Here is a 16,344-nt window from a genome sequence, read left to right as displayed (position 1 = left end):
GAAGAACTGAACTCACAGGAAAATAAGCAAGCAAGATCCACAGAGGCTAACTTTAGACTGGGGAGGGAGGTCGGTAAATTCCATCTGGAGTCACCAAAGAGAGATGCACTCCTCCAGCAGATGAATCAGAGCACTTAGAGTTAGGCTGCTGCTCTGAATCACTCACTTCAGGTATTCTTCTTTATTCAGAGGGAAAAGAAGCCTCAGAAAACCCCCTCATCTAAGTTAGAGAAAGTGCCAGTGCATTGAACAGTCTGCTCAGGTCTTTCAAAGCTGATAAATGGTATATGTAAATGCAGAATTAAGGTAAGATTTCTCAAATCACTAAAATTAACTAGAAACTTCACTCTTATTTTCAAAGTGTATTTAAAGACTGTGGGGGTTTAATTCCTAAATCTCTACTGGCCCATTTAAAATTGCCATACTGATGTTCCTCTGAAAAAATATCATCTTTTATAACCAAAGAAAAGCTTGGGGAAAATACTTAGAACAAATATTTCTTGTGTTAAAGAGGGTGACTATTAACTCAGGTTCTGGCACTGCTGAGAGTTTACTTGGCATCCCACAAAAGCAAACACAGAGAGATCCCCAAAGTTAGCAGCTAGCCATAAAAATTTATAGGCTGAAGCTGAAATCTTGAATTGTTTCTGTGTCATGGTTTAGATGAAATGAGCTAAATAAACCATTATAGTTTGCATTGCTTAGTATTCTGCATATTTTAAAGTTATAGCTTCATGCACAACATATGGGATTATATTCCAGGAAGGACTACTTTGGAATAAAAAATACGCTTGCACTGGGTTTACCTAGTACACATTTACAGATGAATTCAGGACCACACATAATGTCTGAGCACATAACAACCCAAAATGTGCTACAACAGTAGAGCAGTCACTAACAGTGTAGAGGTAGCCAGTCAGTAGTTCTACCCAAAGGAAAGGTACTTCTTTAACTTGTCTTCATTAATTCTTGCCTAACCAGGAATGAGTTCTGACCTGTGTGTTAAAACTAGTTCATTGAACAAAAGACCTTAAAAGAAAGTTGAGTAACTTCATTGTAGACTACAGCCATAACCAGTATGTTTCCACTGGCTCTTGTAAGTGGCTGGGGTTCCCATTAAAAAAGATGTACATGGTAAAATAGTAAAGAGTTAAAGTCAGTGTTGCATATTTTAGAAATAAAATATCAGTGCTGTTTACTGGGGAGAAAAATAAGGATGTTAAATGTTGCAAGGAGTCCTACTCCAATAATATTCAAGACTTGCAGTGTTCCCTTCTCTGATTTTCTATTAAAACTAATAGTCTCTGCTCTCAGAAGTGTGTTTAATGGCAGTTCTGGAGGAGCAAGTGAAACTACGGTGCTAATTTCTTTCTTCTCACCCTGTCACAAACTGCCAGGCAAACTCGGCTTCCAGGTCACAGTACATCGTAATGCAGTTTGCTCCTGCAGTTGCGTACTGCGGACACTGCACTTGTTTGCAGCACAGGAACAGGGGGCATGAGGAATAGGATCTGACAGAAAAAGCTGATAGAACTGGTGGAAAAAAGACCCCAGAAGTGTCAGTCTGGAAATTAAGGTACCATTACCTCCTTGTTAAGATTCAGGCTGATTCCCTTTAACAAGATTAGACTTATTTCCCAGCTTCATTTACCACATCTGCTAGTACAACCTAGACTTGTGTTGGTTGATTTAGGGTTTTTTGTTGTCCCTTTTTTTTAATAAATCAAACATGCTAGGTTTCATAGGGCTGCATCTAGCAGATCTCAATGTAGGTGGGTGTCTGCTCCTTAGCATCACACACGGGCTTTCCCTGCCTCCAGGTCTCAGCTACAGTTGTGTGGGAGCAGCTGTTGGCGTGTTCCAGTGTAATCTCTGTTTCAAAGGTATTTTTGAGCCAAAAAAAACAAGGTCTTGAGAGGAAAATAATATATTACACAAACAAAGGAACCACATGTATTTTAGGGTATCCATCTAGAGTTATCATCTTATTCCTACCAAAACCAGTGGAATGTTGTTTCACTTGAGTAAACCCCTCCACCTGGGGGTTCATGTTAGCTGTCAAAGCTCCTATTGCTGTTCAGACTTACTTTGTACAAGACAAATGGACATACCAGTGAGTATTGGAAGCAGCACAGCTCAATATCTTGACTAAACAAAAAATAATTGTGAATCCTTTGTTCTAGAGAACTCAGTGAATTAATTACATCTTTTCTGCTTCCTAGCTATTAATTGCGATGTTGAACCTATCACACATCCGTTAGATCAAAAGATGATATATTTGCCCTCTGAGTGCTGCAGTCACTCTTTGCTGAAGCAATACAGGCAGGACTGCAGAAAGCAGAATATTTTCTTAGACTATGTATGTCTCATTTCTTTATAAACGTAGACTGGCAATATACTTCCTTGAATATAAAACTCAAAGTACTTCTCTAGACACACTGCCAATGACAATTTTCTTACCATTACAGATTATAATTAGAAACCTCATCCTGTGGAAATGAATGCAGAGATCAGGTAACAGTGCCAAGCCTTGGCAAAGAACCAGCTGAGCTAACGTGACATGTCATTACCTTATCCCAGTCACAGGTATAGGAATTAATTGGGAGAGAATTTTTCCTTTCTGAACACCTGCACCTAGATAGTTATCTCCTATTACAGCCTTGTGAGTACTTTTATTAACCTCCACTGCACTTTATCTGTGTGCTGCAGGTTAGAGATTTTAAAGTTATTTAGTTATTTTAAGGGTGAAGTAGCACTTAGAAGATGCTATTGCTTCATGATAATTGAGTTGAATTTACTGGGGCATAATGCACTATGTTCTCTATCGTGAAATCTTAGGAAGTATACAGTGAAGCATATTTTTCTGTGGTAGAAATGGGAACATTAAATTTAAGGAAGGTTGTTTATTTCCACTGGCTAACTGGATTCAACTAAGTATTTTGTAGTCAGGCTAAGGCCAGTGTTTTCACTTCATTCACTACAAAATGTGTGCTATTATATCTCCTTAATTATTGAATAATTTTCACCCTGAGTGCTCATGTTTTGGAGTTACTGCACAACCTGTCTTTCTAAATGTCACAGGGAACCTTGAAAACATGTGGATAATTGAGGATTTGAATATCTGAAGGTCACTGCAGTGTAATGTGTCTATTCTGGATGACATGACCTTGTTGTAGAAAACAGAATTCCGAATGTTTATAATATCCGTACCTCAGTGCTTTTCCAAATTGTTTTCTACTGTAAAATAACTGCTTTGTGAAAAAACCTTCCCTCAAGCAATTTTCCTTTTTACATTCCCCCTCCATTCTGTGCATGGAAGAAGACCAGTGGTTTGTCTTAGATATTTTCCTATCTCCAGCACACATATGGAAGCCTCTAGGGTGATTATGAAAAATTCCAGAATGAACAACGATGCAGAAAACTTCCCCTTCAGAAAAGTTCATTCTAAAATAGCCGGTCAGTGTTCCAAAATGCTTGCAGAGTTCCCTGGCTCCATTCTTTCTGAAATGTTGTAAATTCACTGATGCCTTACAGCAGCAGCTTGTGTATGTGCCACTAGATAGTTTTACAGATGTGACAGCCCCTGTAAGGTTGATGTAATTTATGGAGTAACATCACTTCCAAAAAAGTTTAAATGAACCCAGGCATAACCTAATCTCTTCCACGTGTCCCTCCACAACTGAAAAGGCTGATCTTTACCTGCCATTTGCATTCCACAAGAAACTTCTTTGCCTCTGTGTCAATGTTTCCGTCAAAACCAGTTTGACTTTATTTTTTCCAGTGAAGATTTTTCTTGCTTACAGACATGCTGCAGATTTTGCATTCCTTATAAACACTGTATATTGCTTCACAACATAAAAAATTTTCAGTAACACCTCTCTTACCTCTCTCAACCTCTGAAGAGTCTGTTTTCTAGATAGAAACCTGCTGACTTAGGCTATTTTTCATGCAGTGGCTCAGATAGAAGGAATGAAAACCAGCCAAGCAAAGAGGAGGACTGATGTGATCTGTGTGTCACAGAGAGCTGGGAGATAATTTTAAGTTCCTTAGTAGAGCAGTCAGTTTTGTTCCATAACTTATATAGCTTCTGGACATCTTCCTCACAAAATTGTATTTATCAGAATCTAATAATTATTGCTGTATTTTCCCCATAACTATCAATAATAGTTATTGATGCACTCCTTTTATAAACTACACTAAAAAGTAGAATGAAAATCTCACATGAAAGATTTTGGTCCCATGATTATCCAAATATATTCAAATCATAATATACATCTACATTTTCCACTTGCATTAGATCATAGTAAAGTGAAAGGAGTATTTGTTTTCTAACATGAGAATGCAATAGGGCCAGGTCAGACACAATACATATTCAAGTTCCATTTTATCCCTGGTTTAAAAAAAAAAAAGCTGATTAAAAGAGTGGATAATTTATAGTCCTATCCAGTCACTGATTATTACCCCTTAAATCTTGCAGCTGGAGACAAATGAAGCATGGAATGTCCAGCACTGACATTATAATATAGTAAAGGCAATCTGTTAAATCGTACATATATTGTAGTTAACTCTAATTTAGAATATAAATCTTTGTGACAGATGATTGTGACATCATCCTCCCCTGAGTTTCACTGCAAGGATCTGGAGCTTAAAGATAATGAAATGCCTTGTGTCCCAGCAACGCTTTTAAGGTCAACTGAGGGAAGTACTGGTACACTGCTATATGGGGACACTATGAGCAAGTTCATCCTGGCTCAGGGCTCAGTGCTATTAAACCTATTTTTCTCTTTCTATTCGGGAGATTCCCAGAAGAATGTCTGATCTTTTGACTTCCCCAGATTTTCCCTCTTTCACTCTTTCTGGCTAGAAGAATCTCAGTTGCAAATACATCAGTGTTTGAGAGCTTTTGGAATATGTTATTTTTTCTCAATTTGGTTGCACTACCATACATTCATTATGCTTGCTGTACCATGCAATAAGTACTCAGATTGCAGTGTCAATGTTAACTTTTATCAGCCTCTTTGAAATACATAATATAAGCATTCCAGGGCATAGGTGTATGCTGGCCAGTAAGTGAAAAATGTAGTGTCAAACTCCATACTGTTTCCCTGAGGAATGCAGCTGGATAGAAAGTATATATTATTGTCTGTTGGGGAATTGCTTTCGTACACACCATACTTAATTTATATCATTAAAGAAAGCATCTAAAGAATCAGACATATATTCATTTATGACTACTACGGATTTTGCTCTTTATCAAACTAACTCTAGTACGTGATTTTAAAAGCGTTTTTCCCCATATAACATGAGAATACTATTCTGATCAAGATTAAATATAAAAAATATTTATTTCAAAGTTATAAAGGAAAATAGAGTGAGATACAATTTCAAGATTGCACTTAGACAAATTTAATATTACAAACATAAACAGTTTAATATTAAGACTATTAGTGGTTGTCAATGAAAAGTAAGAACAAGTGAGAGAAAATGAAATGCAGAACTTTCTTCTATCAGAAGAAGCAACACATTGAAAATTAATCAGATGACATCCAAAAATCATGTCAATATTCTTCCTTGTGAAAACCAAAGACAAACCCAATTTTTTCAGCCTACTTCAACTTCTCAGATAGAAGTCATTTTTCATTCTTCCACTTTAAAAAGATGTCTGTTTAAGAATTTCCAAAACTGCAATGGAGTGCTTTTAGTTTGTTAAAATGTTGGCTCTGAAGCAAAATATTTGTATTTTTTCTCCTTTAGAAGAAAGCGTTGAACATCTGATAACACAGAGACATGAGAACTAGCTATGGGGAGTGACCATGTTCCCTACCTTATATAAGTCATCTTCACCTGTAAGAAAGGTTGTGGTGGAGGAGAGTTAACTCCCTCATGTTAGTCATAAATTGACACAAGGGCAATTACCATGGAATAACTGATAACACAAAAAATAGTCCTCTTTTTTTTTTTTCATTTGCCTCCAGCATATCAACTAATAGAGCATGAGAGACAACCATCACTTCTGAAAGCCTTGTGCAGGTAAAAAAGAGCATTTCGAATTTTATTGTTCCATCTAACTGATTTAAGTGAAGAGTAACCAAGTTAAAGTCAAGGGATTTGCTCTAGTGCAAGACTGACATAAATGAGAATGTAGGCAGTCACAAAACATCATATAGATGTGTTGATAATCGGGCAAATTAGCAGGAAACTATTTGTTCATTACAGGCTGATTTTCAGTAAGTTGTGAATCAGTCACTTTCCGCTGATATCACCTGGACTTCCAAATGCTCATTTCTGAAAAATCAACCTTAAAACTTTTGCTATAGCTTCCCAATTTTTGCAAACACAATGGAAAGTGCTAGATGGATTAGAGATTTCATTGGGTGCACATATTCTGCAGTACCCCTCTTTCCCTGGGAGGGAAGGAATTTGTGCACTCTGTACAGTTTATTTTATTAGACTGTTATTTGTTAACCTCAGATAACCACTTTCATGTCTAAAGAAACCAAAAGTGAAAGGTTTTGCAGTTGGATAAGAAATGTTTCTAAAGAATACGCCTTTTGCAGGGAACCTGCAGTAACAATCTGTTTCCCAGAGATCTGAAGGCTGGCAAAACATCTGACTCCAACTCTCTTGAAATGAGCAATTCTGCCTTCTCTCCCGTTAGGCTTAGGACACAAAAGTGCCAGTCTTTATAATGATTGAGGTAATTTATTTCAGCAGAAGGTAGTCAACGAAAGGCAAGACTTTGTGAAGAAAAATGTACCATGTTCCTCTGTAGCACTGGAAAAAAGAAAGCCAGTAGAAATCAATATAAATACTCCTGACTGCAGCCCAAATTTCACAAGGTGATAAATTAAATGTGTTGATGTTTAATCCTATCAAATCCAAAGGGATCAAGCATATGCCAAAGCATAAACACTACCAAGAGATCTTACGAAAGGAGGTCAAGAATGTGAAGGCCAGGTTGGAAATCCTGAACTTTAAATCTCATGTTTTTCATTTCCTTATGATGGCATAAAACTACTGAAGACTGCTGGTGAGGCAGGTATAAACCCCCAAGACGTGGTCAGACACCAGCACCTCAAACTTGGTGCTGCCAAACCTTATCTGTTCTTAAATATGTGTTGCGTATAAGCTGTCAGTTCTGGATCTTCTCAGTTTGAATTTGAGAGATGAAAAGGAATTGAAAATCTTCAGTAGCATAAGCATGGCTGGTTGCTCATGTATGAAAGCCAAGGACAGGCACTTTAGGTTGTCTGCAGTAGCTCTGCTTTTCCTGAAATACTTGACTTTGTACTTAAGTTCAGAATATATTTTTGCATTTATGTCTATACCCAGAAAACAGACAAGGGTCACTAGGTTTTTCTGGTGATGGGCACATGGTGTCCCCCATCACCCAGCTGGTGTTATAAATCCCTTTCTGAGGGATCTGAGGTTCAGAGAATTTCAGCTCTTAGTGGGGTAAGATCTGTTGCACTTCTTGAGGTGGAGTATATCAAATGATATTCTCAGAGGTGTCCCCAAGTCGTTCCGGCTGAGGCAGCATGTGAGAAGTGGGATGCTCAGCATACAAGGTGCCCAGATTTTTCCTTCATAAGACTGTAGCTGGAAGAAAGGCTGGTGTTTGGGTTCCAGCTCAGGATTTAGGTGCCTACGATTTCCTTACACCTTATTTTACATGCCAAAGACCTCTATCTAGCCTTTATAGAGTATCTATCGATCTATCTATCTATCTATCTAATCTATCTATCTACCTATATAGTATGTTTATAGAGTATCAATACCCTATATTTATATTGATAAATCTAGCCAGAAGCTGTAAGAATATAGTATGCACCATTATTTTACACAAGGTCTTCAAATACCTGTTCCACCTCTTTCAGACTCAAGATTGTAGGTTACATAGGAAGTGAGGAAGAGCTTACCAATTTTCACCTCAAGTATCTTTACCTTTGCATCGACTAATGAAATTTGCTTTATGGGCTTTTATCATCATTTGAGGTATCATCCTGGTTTTCTGAACCTATCTATAACTCTAAATTATATGCATCTCCCTTCTGAAGCAAATCCTCTGAACCCCCTTCCATGAGAAGGATTACCCAATCACTCAAACATCTTGGAAAAAAACAATGAGTGTAAGTCCATGGATAACTGCATTATGTGCACAAAAATTTCTAACCTACTGCATTACAATAAACCATGCAGATGCCCAAGGACCTCTGAATCAGCCAACAGCAGAAAGTCTAAACTGATTAAGCCTTTAGAGCAGATGTGATTATCATAAAGGTTTTAACTATGTTATTGAAAATGATCCTATTAAACTGTATCTTTATAATCAGCAATGTCTGTGTGTTTAACTAAATCCACTAGAATGGTAAATGGCCTTTTTAAGCATGGATAAAAGAAACCTAGAAAGTGCAGCTGTCCCTTCAGCCCAGAGACCAGCCTTGCCAGCCTTTCACGATTTGAAGAAATTCAAAGGAATTTCCAGAACATATAAATATAAAATCAAGTGCTGCTAGTTCAGAGACTTGAGAGCCAAAGAACAGTATCAGGCTTTAACAAGCTGCCTTTCAGAATTTCTGCATTTTTTTGTAGTTTTTGAAACAGAATGAGAACTGAACATCCTTGATGCCTTATATAGTCACTTCAGCAAAGTCCATGAAGATACAAAAGTTTTTTCTCATATTTTATTGCATTTCCATATTTACATAGGTCCCAGGCAAACAGAATTAAAACTTATGTATATTGTGCAGTCAGGCGTTCAGAAATTAAGGTGAGCTGTAGTTATATATAACACGTAGGGCAACATTAATTTGACTTCAGTTTGTGAGCATCTTGCTTTGTGAATGGGTTCAAGTCACTTGGTAAAAAAAACAGGTAATCCTGCAGCTGAAGTCTATACTATAATATGTGGGCACAATGGGAGCGGGAATGAGGGAAGCTGTGGCTCACTGCATGGGCAAGGGCATACAGTCAGTAACAGGACTGACACTTCTTTGCTACAGCTGATCTCACACTTCTGAGAGGTTCTTAGTACAGGCTGTTCGAAAGGGGCCAATGATTTTATTTAAAAGGTGAAAGTTCCACTACAGTGAAATAGAATTTCCTTGGACAATGAAAAGACCTTCCTTTTTTTTTCTCGTTTCTGCAAAATTTCAAAGCCTTTCTGCAAACAGTGGAGATGTTAGAGCTTCTCAGAAAGAAGAACATAAAAAGGTCATCTGTATCTGCTGCAAGGAACCATTAGAAAAATTGAAGTTTAGTTTCTGAATGTAAAGTACAGATTTTCAGAATGATTTTATGGCTTTTCACCTGATGGGTTGCATTTAGCACAGGATCAAGCATAAATAGTGGCTCACAGATGTTCCTTCCAATTACTCATTTTATTGGTTTATCACTTAGTTTCACCTGCTTCCGGGCCACCCACTTTCTTAGCTTCGTGAACATTATCAGTATGTCCTTTGGGCACTGACACTTCAGATGCTTCTTCAGTAAATGAACCACTTTAAATATTTACAATTGTCCAGACATGCATGTATGTATATACCTACATGAACATGTATGTGAATGTATGTAAATATATGCATACACATTAAATGTATATGCATACATGGATTAACTCCATGAATAGTTTTATTAACTTTATTTGCCAGGCACACAGAAAATAAAACCTTGGGCTGTAAAGTTACAAAGACTTAATTTGTAAATAATTCTGCAATTTATTTGTGTTCAGCACAAAAGAATATACCGAATTTCCTTATACTTATCCACTTGTCATGTTTTTGCTAGGTTTACTACTTTGACTTTATAAACATGGTAGAAAATAACAACTGTCTGCTGTGTGTGACACAGCAAAGATTAATCCACAAAACTTTGTGATTGCATTTACTTCTTTCATGGTTTGTGGCTGGGAAAGCTCCTTTGAAGAATGGTGAATGGATTACCTGAGGGCATATGTACAGGGTAGATAGTGAGATATAGTCAAGTCAGCTTTTAGGGTATATCTTTGAAGCAGCACCCTGTGAAGACAGTAGAATGGGATCAGGGAGATGTTGAGCTCTGTAAGTGGCACAATATGAAGCCGTGTGTAAAAAAACACACAACCCAAGCCCCAAAAAGACATATACAAGCAAAAAGTGTCTTGCAGGCAAGGGTTACTAGTAAAACATTACTTTGCCTTAGATAATTACTACTTTATACTAATTTAGCTAGGACAATTGCTCTATAGAGAAGTATCATGTTGACATCCAGTGGTACTTTCCCAACCAACATTTGAATGACTTTGTGATCTGTAAACTACATCTCTACTAGGATATACCAATGCCAGCAACTTCTCTTAGATGCAGAGACGTAAATATAGCAGATAAAAAAAAAGAGCTCTACCTTTATAACACCTTAGTGAGGACACTCTTCTGCTTCTGAATAAAACTGCTGTCATTATAAAGCTTTCCATATCCACGTACCTAAAGGGAAAGTTGAAACAACTGATGTCACTAAAAAGGGACATAGGTCTACATTCTCACTGCAAGTCAGGATCAACAGTACTCTTTGCATTTCTAACAGATACCTGGGCTGCTCTTCAGGTCTCCTGTCATGGTGTTCTGTTGTTTCCACAAGTCCAATTTTGCATGATCAGAGAGCTGGAGCTCTTGTATGCAGACAGGCTGAGAGGAGGCTTACAAATCCATTTCTAAATTTTCATTTGTAGAAAAAGTGAAACCACATATATGTGCAGGCCAGAGCTCACTATTCGAAGAGGTAGAAAATAGTGCTGCTACAACCAGTGATTTCCAAATTGTAACCCATGAGCAAAGAAAAATCTTGCGGATATTTAGTAGGCATCTAGAATAAGGAAACTTGTTGTCAGTGCCTCAGCCCAAGAAGTGAATAGATTCTAAAAATCAGAAAGTATCAGGAACCACTGATGTTCTGGTTATTGTGCTTAAATTGGGTTATTTATATCTAGTTTTTGGTGTGCTTACTAAACACTGAAGTAATAGAACATGACTGAAGACATGCAAGAGTATTGTTTTGTCCAGAGAAATGAGTATCATACTTTGATGGTTAAAGTTTGTGGTCTGCCATTTTAATGTCTATACAGAGATTGAACTGGGGTTAATTCATCCAGCAGTTATCATAAAACAGGAAACATGAGTAGAATCTAAAAAAGAAATCATTAAAGACTAAGAGACAGTAAAAGGTATTAAAAGCATGAAGCTTCTTAAAGGAGGAAAGAATATTTAAAATAAGTAAGGGATTAGAAATAAAGATCCAGAAAGGTCACAGACATTCAGTTAAAGAAAAACTTCCTAAATTAGAACAATAAGAAATTGCATAAAAAATAATTATGGATGTTTGGAAAATAACTTAGAAAAGACTTATGGATTCTTCAAACAGAAGTCATCAGTACAATTGAATTTTTATAGATCATACGTAGTAAGTGTATTATTAGAGCCTACAATAAACAATTTTTGTAATATGAGAAGTTTCAAAAAATCATATAATTGAAATTTTGTTAGATTTTTTTTCTTTGAGGTTCTGATAAAAGCATTGCTTTATGAATGACTGAAAAATTCATTTTCCTGAAAATCTAAAACCTACTGTAAAAATGAAAAAGATACCTTCTAATTTCAAAAATTCCTTCTTTGCCTTCCTACTGCAATATTCTCTGTGTCTGGCTATCATGAAACGTATCTTACACTTCAGTATCTTTTTTTCAGGCATTTTGTGGTTAGTGTAAGGTATACTGTTGTTAAAAGTGAGAATGTTAATACAGTGAATAAGAAAAAGGATCAAACTGCATAATTTAGTGAAATATCCACAGAATTTATAACTAGAAACCTACTAATAGTGAATTCTACAAAAAGATCCTCCTCCCTCATTAGATAAGATGTACTGAGTGTTTGAAGAAAAGATAGGGACTACAGGAAATATGCTTAGTTCAGGGAGAAAGGCAGAAAAGGAGGGAGAGAAGGAAGCAAGTATGGAATCCTTAAGGCTATATCTCAAGAAAGGACTTTTTATTTCTTTACTAAATGCTGAAAACCAGAACTGAAACTTTTCTTGATGAAATCAGTAGGACTTGATATCTTTAGTAATCTGATTAGACTAATGTTGGCATGCACCAAAAAATATTCCACCAAACCAAGGAGAAAATAAAGTACATTTTAAGGATTCTACATTTTACAAAGAAGCTACTTGTCATTCCTGTTTATCCACCCCTAGCAGAGACAGCATTGGCCAGACTGTAATATTTTACACTTTAAAGAAAGGAATAACTCCACGACAAGATGTGAAAAAGCTCTTGAAAGGCTCTGGAATTTGGAAATTAGTATTTAATTTAACTCCTGAAGCTTTATAGAACTATGTTTTATTTTTCTGTTAAACTCTATAATAGGAAATATTTGCTCTGCTTGCAGTTCAGCAGGGAGAATCACTGGAAGCCTCTGCCCCAGTGCCAAAATGTCAGGAAATTAACTTATTCAAGGGGTTGGTACAAGCATATACAGCAATTTAAAGCAGGGTTGTCAACTCAAGTTAAACCTGCTTATGCAGTGCTATAGTCAGAGTAAAAATGCAGATCTCTTTTGGAATTAAATGTTGTGGAATTAAATAAAGGCTCATAGCAAAGTATCCCATTTTCCATGTAATGTTTTTTTCTGCTAGTTGATAAGCAATCCCCATCTGTTGCTGTGGTAGACTGGGAGTGCCTAGAGCAGTGTCAGAAATTGCTTTTTAGGAGAACCTCTATTTGTCCTCAGTTACTGTGCTTGGATTCATGATGCGGGGTGAGTGGTGAGAATGCAGGAATGGGACTTCTTGTGGACAAGATTGAGGGGCACATGCAGCAGGAGTAATCATCCCCTGTGTTCTGGCTGCTGATGGGAGCACAGTACACAGGGTCAGAGTAGAGCCAGACTGAAGGAGAAGCCCTGTGACCTTGCAGGTTGTCCCCATTTGTGAGACAGTGAAGGCCATCTGAACTCACTTTCTAGATTGTCCTCTAAGTAGGTATGAGATTTGGGTCTGTTGAAATACATTTCCTGACATGGAGTACATGGATAATCCCCCACACCTAAGGATCCTATTAGTACCACACAGAGAGTACTTCAAATCCTGGGTACTTCAGCATTCAACACAGATGAGAGGAAACCTCTTGATACAGGATACAGCCTTCGCATCAACAAATTGCAGACTGAGGATGCCTTCAGGTTTCTGTTAAGAGTTCCTGTTATGGGAGGCAATCAAATTTTTACAACACAAAATAACTGTTTATAGAATATGTTATGAAGAAAGAATTAATGTATTCATATTTTTACACATGGTTCTTTTCTCATTTTATTGGGTTGAATCTTTTCATCAAGAGGATAATATGAATATAACTAATGACAAAAATAGAGCAACTGCTGGACATGTTCAAACCACAACTTAACAAGACTTCACCTGATGAAAGGGAGAAAGAGAGGACCAAGGGGGTCATGATATAAAGTAGGTGGTTGTGTTTCCAGTTTCTGTTAGTCTGAAATGTATTTTTCCATCTATGGTTCTGTACATATGCGTTACAGGCACTTCTGGGGATGAAATGAGGAGACCCAATTAGCTGAATCAAGTTTGCTTCTGAAGTTGGCAGTTTACGTTCATCTTAGTTTAGGCACATCATCGCTAGTGTGCTTTGTGAGAAGTAATTCCTTTTTACCAAAAAAAGCATTCTACTAATTTTCATTTTATGTGGTAGGCCTCCAGAAAATAAATAAATAAAAGTCACATTCTGTGCATGAGAGTTATTGCAACTACATTCACTCATTTCAGCCTTCAATACTGTACAATCTTTTCAAGTAGAGCATGATTTTTATTCCATGTACATGTTATTTAAACATTATATTGAGAGAGGAGCAGAAAAAGCTCTTATGTATGTGAGTCAGAAAGGAAAAGAAATTGGTTTATTGAAGAAATTCTCATGAAAAAAAGAACTTATTTCGTATTAGATAATAATCTGAAAGTTGCAGCAAGTTTTCTGCTGTGAAATTGAGATTTTTCAGATCATAAGTTTTGAAAATTAATTTTCTTTCTGTTTTGAAACACAAGATATTAAAATGGTTGCAACTTTCCACTGAAGACTCACCATGGGTCCAGTTCCCTATGTGTCTTGGAAAGGTGTTAAATCAAAATGTAACCAAAATAATAAAATAGATGAAACCCACACCCTACAGCCTTATCAATGCAGTCGTATTCACATTGGGATTTCTTTAACAGAAAAATTAGCTGCTTTTATTTAGAATAATAATCACTACAAATAATGTCAATTGCTGAAATACAACCTTATATAAAAGCTAAAGGAGTAAAGAAAAACTGCTTCAAAAATACTGAATTTGAATCTTAACTATTCTGAGGCCATTTTAAACTACTTGGATAGCATACAGGGTACTTAAATTGCTAATTATAGTCTCTCCTTTTACATAAGGTCACTTTTTAATACAATATGGCTGTAGAGAGTCTAGAGCATACCATGAAAATGATATGCGTCACACATTTTTCACATTCCAAGTGTGTATTTAGGTTACAAAACATGAAGCTCATTTATCAAAGACTTCTGAAAAGTGAGGACAGCTTTTCCAATCAAACCAGATGCAAAATAAATTATTCATCTTTACTAAATTTTGATATTACAGCTCAGACATTTTCTGTTGTCAGAGGAAGTGATTTACAGATGAGACATACTTACAACAGTTCCTACTAAGTAGTCAAGCTGTCTTTGATTAAGCTGGTGAAGCTGCAGAATATATATGACAGGACTGCAGGTTAACAACTCAGCGGAAACAAAATGAGGTACACAGTCACTGTGGAGTGTAGGTCTAGGAATCTGTATAACATGCAGGCAGCCCAGAACTTACCAGGAAATTAATCTCATGGAAAGACATGCAAATAAAAAAAAAAAAATCCAAGTGAAATTATTTCCCTTTAAAGTTATTTCTTGAATAGCTATCACTCATAGATGGGGGCAGAGTGTACTGAGAAAATACAGTATACAGGAATTATTTGCATGAATATAGAGCAGATATAATAAAAGCAGTTCTTAATGGTGGGAATGCACAAAAAAACCCTACCACTATGACTAGAATAATCATAACGAATATGTAAGAAACACTAAATTAGAGTTGAATAAATGATTGAAGGTAAGAGTGGTCTTGTGGTAGATAATTAAAAAAGAACAAGTTTAAGTCTATAATTCACAGTCTTAGACCAGCCTTCTTGTCTATGAATTTTGCAGGATATCTGTGGTGGAGCAAAAGGAACTGAAGCCTGAACGAAAGTTCCACGGAAAATAACAGCAACTGATGCAGCTGGCTCCATGCCACGTCTCCTCATTTTGTAGCATAAGCAGCCCTACGTGAAAAGCTCTTTTTCAAGGTTGGCACAAAACTGAAAGAATCAGGATTTTTTCGTAAATTCTGGGAGTGATAAATGGTCAACTAAAAAAAAAAAAAAGTAGTTTTTTAGTTTTTTTCTACTCGTCTTTACATCTCTCCCTACTGCAGCTCAGGTGTTATATTGCAGTGGTTTTGAGGTGAAGCAATGAAGTTATGTGTAAGGTGACTTAAGAGAGTCATATGACCAAGAGAGCTATGAAGCTTAAAAACAAAACGATGCACTGTGCCAGAAGCACAGCGGTTCTGTAGAATCATAGAATCATAGAATTGTTAGGGTTGGAAAGGACCTTAAGATCATAGAGTTCCAACTCCCCTGCCATGGGCAGGGACACCTTACGCTAAATCATATCACCCAAGGCTTCATCCAACCTGGTCTTTAGCACTGCCAGGGATGGAGCATTGACAACCTCCCTGGGCAACCTATTCCAGTGCCTCACCACCCTAACAGGAAAGAATTTCCTTCTTATATCCAACCTAAACTTCCCCTGTTTAAATTTTAACCCATTACCCCTTGTCTTGTCACTATAGTCCCTAATGAAGAGTCCCTCCCCAGCATCCCTATAGCCCCCCTTCAGATACTGGAAGGCTGCTATGAGGTCTCCACGCAGCCTTCTCTTCTCCAGGCTGAACAGCCCCAACTTTCTCAGCCTGTCTTCATACGGGAGGTGCTCCAGTCCCCTGATCATCCTCATGGCCCTCCTCTGGACTTGTTCCAACAGTTTCATGTCCTTTTTATGTTGAGGACACCAGAACTCCACACAATACTCCAGGTGAGGTCTCACAAGAGCAGAGTAGAGGGGCAGAATCACCTCCTTTGACCTGCTGGTCACGTTCCTTTTGATGCAGCCCAGGATATGGTTGGCTTTCTGGGCTGCAAGAGCACACTGAAGCCGGCTCATGTTCATTTTCTCATCAACCA

The sequence above is a fragment of the Pezoporus flaviventris genome, unplaced genomic scaffold (assembly GCF_033815535.1).
Source record: "Pezoporus flaviventris isolate CSIRO_AGI_PZ_B2104156 unplaced genomic scaffold, CSIRO_AGI_Pfla_v1 ptg000045l, whole genome shotgun sequence".
In the NCBI taxonomy this organism is placed as follows: Eukaryota; Metazoa; Chordata; class Aves; order Psittaciformes; family Psittacidae; genus Pezoporus; species Pezoporus flaviventris.
The sequence above is the reverse complement of the archived record's forward strand: the minus strand, read 5'-3'. Positions refer to the sequence as shown.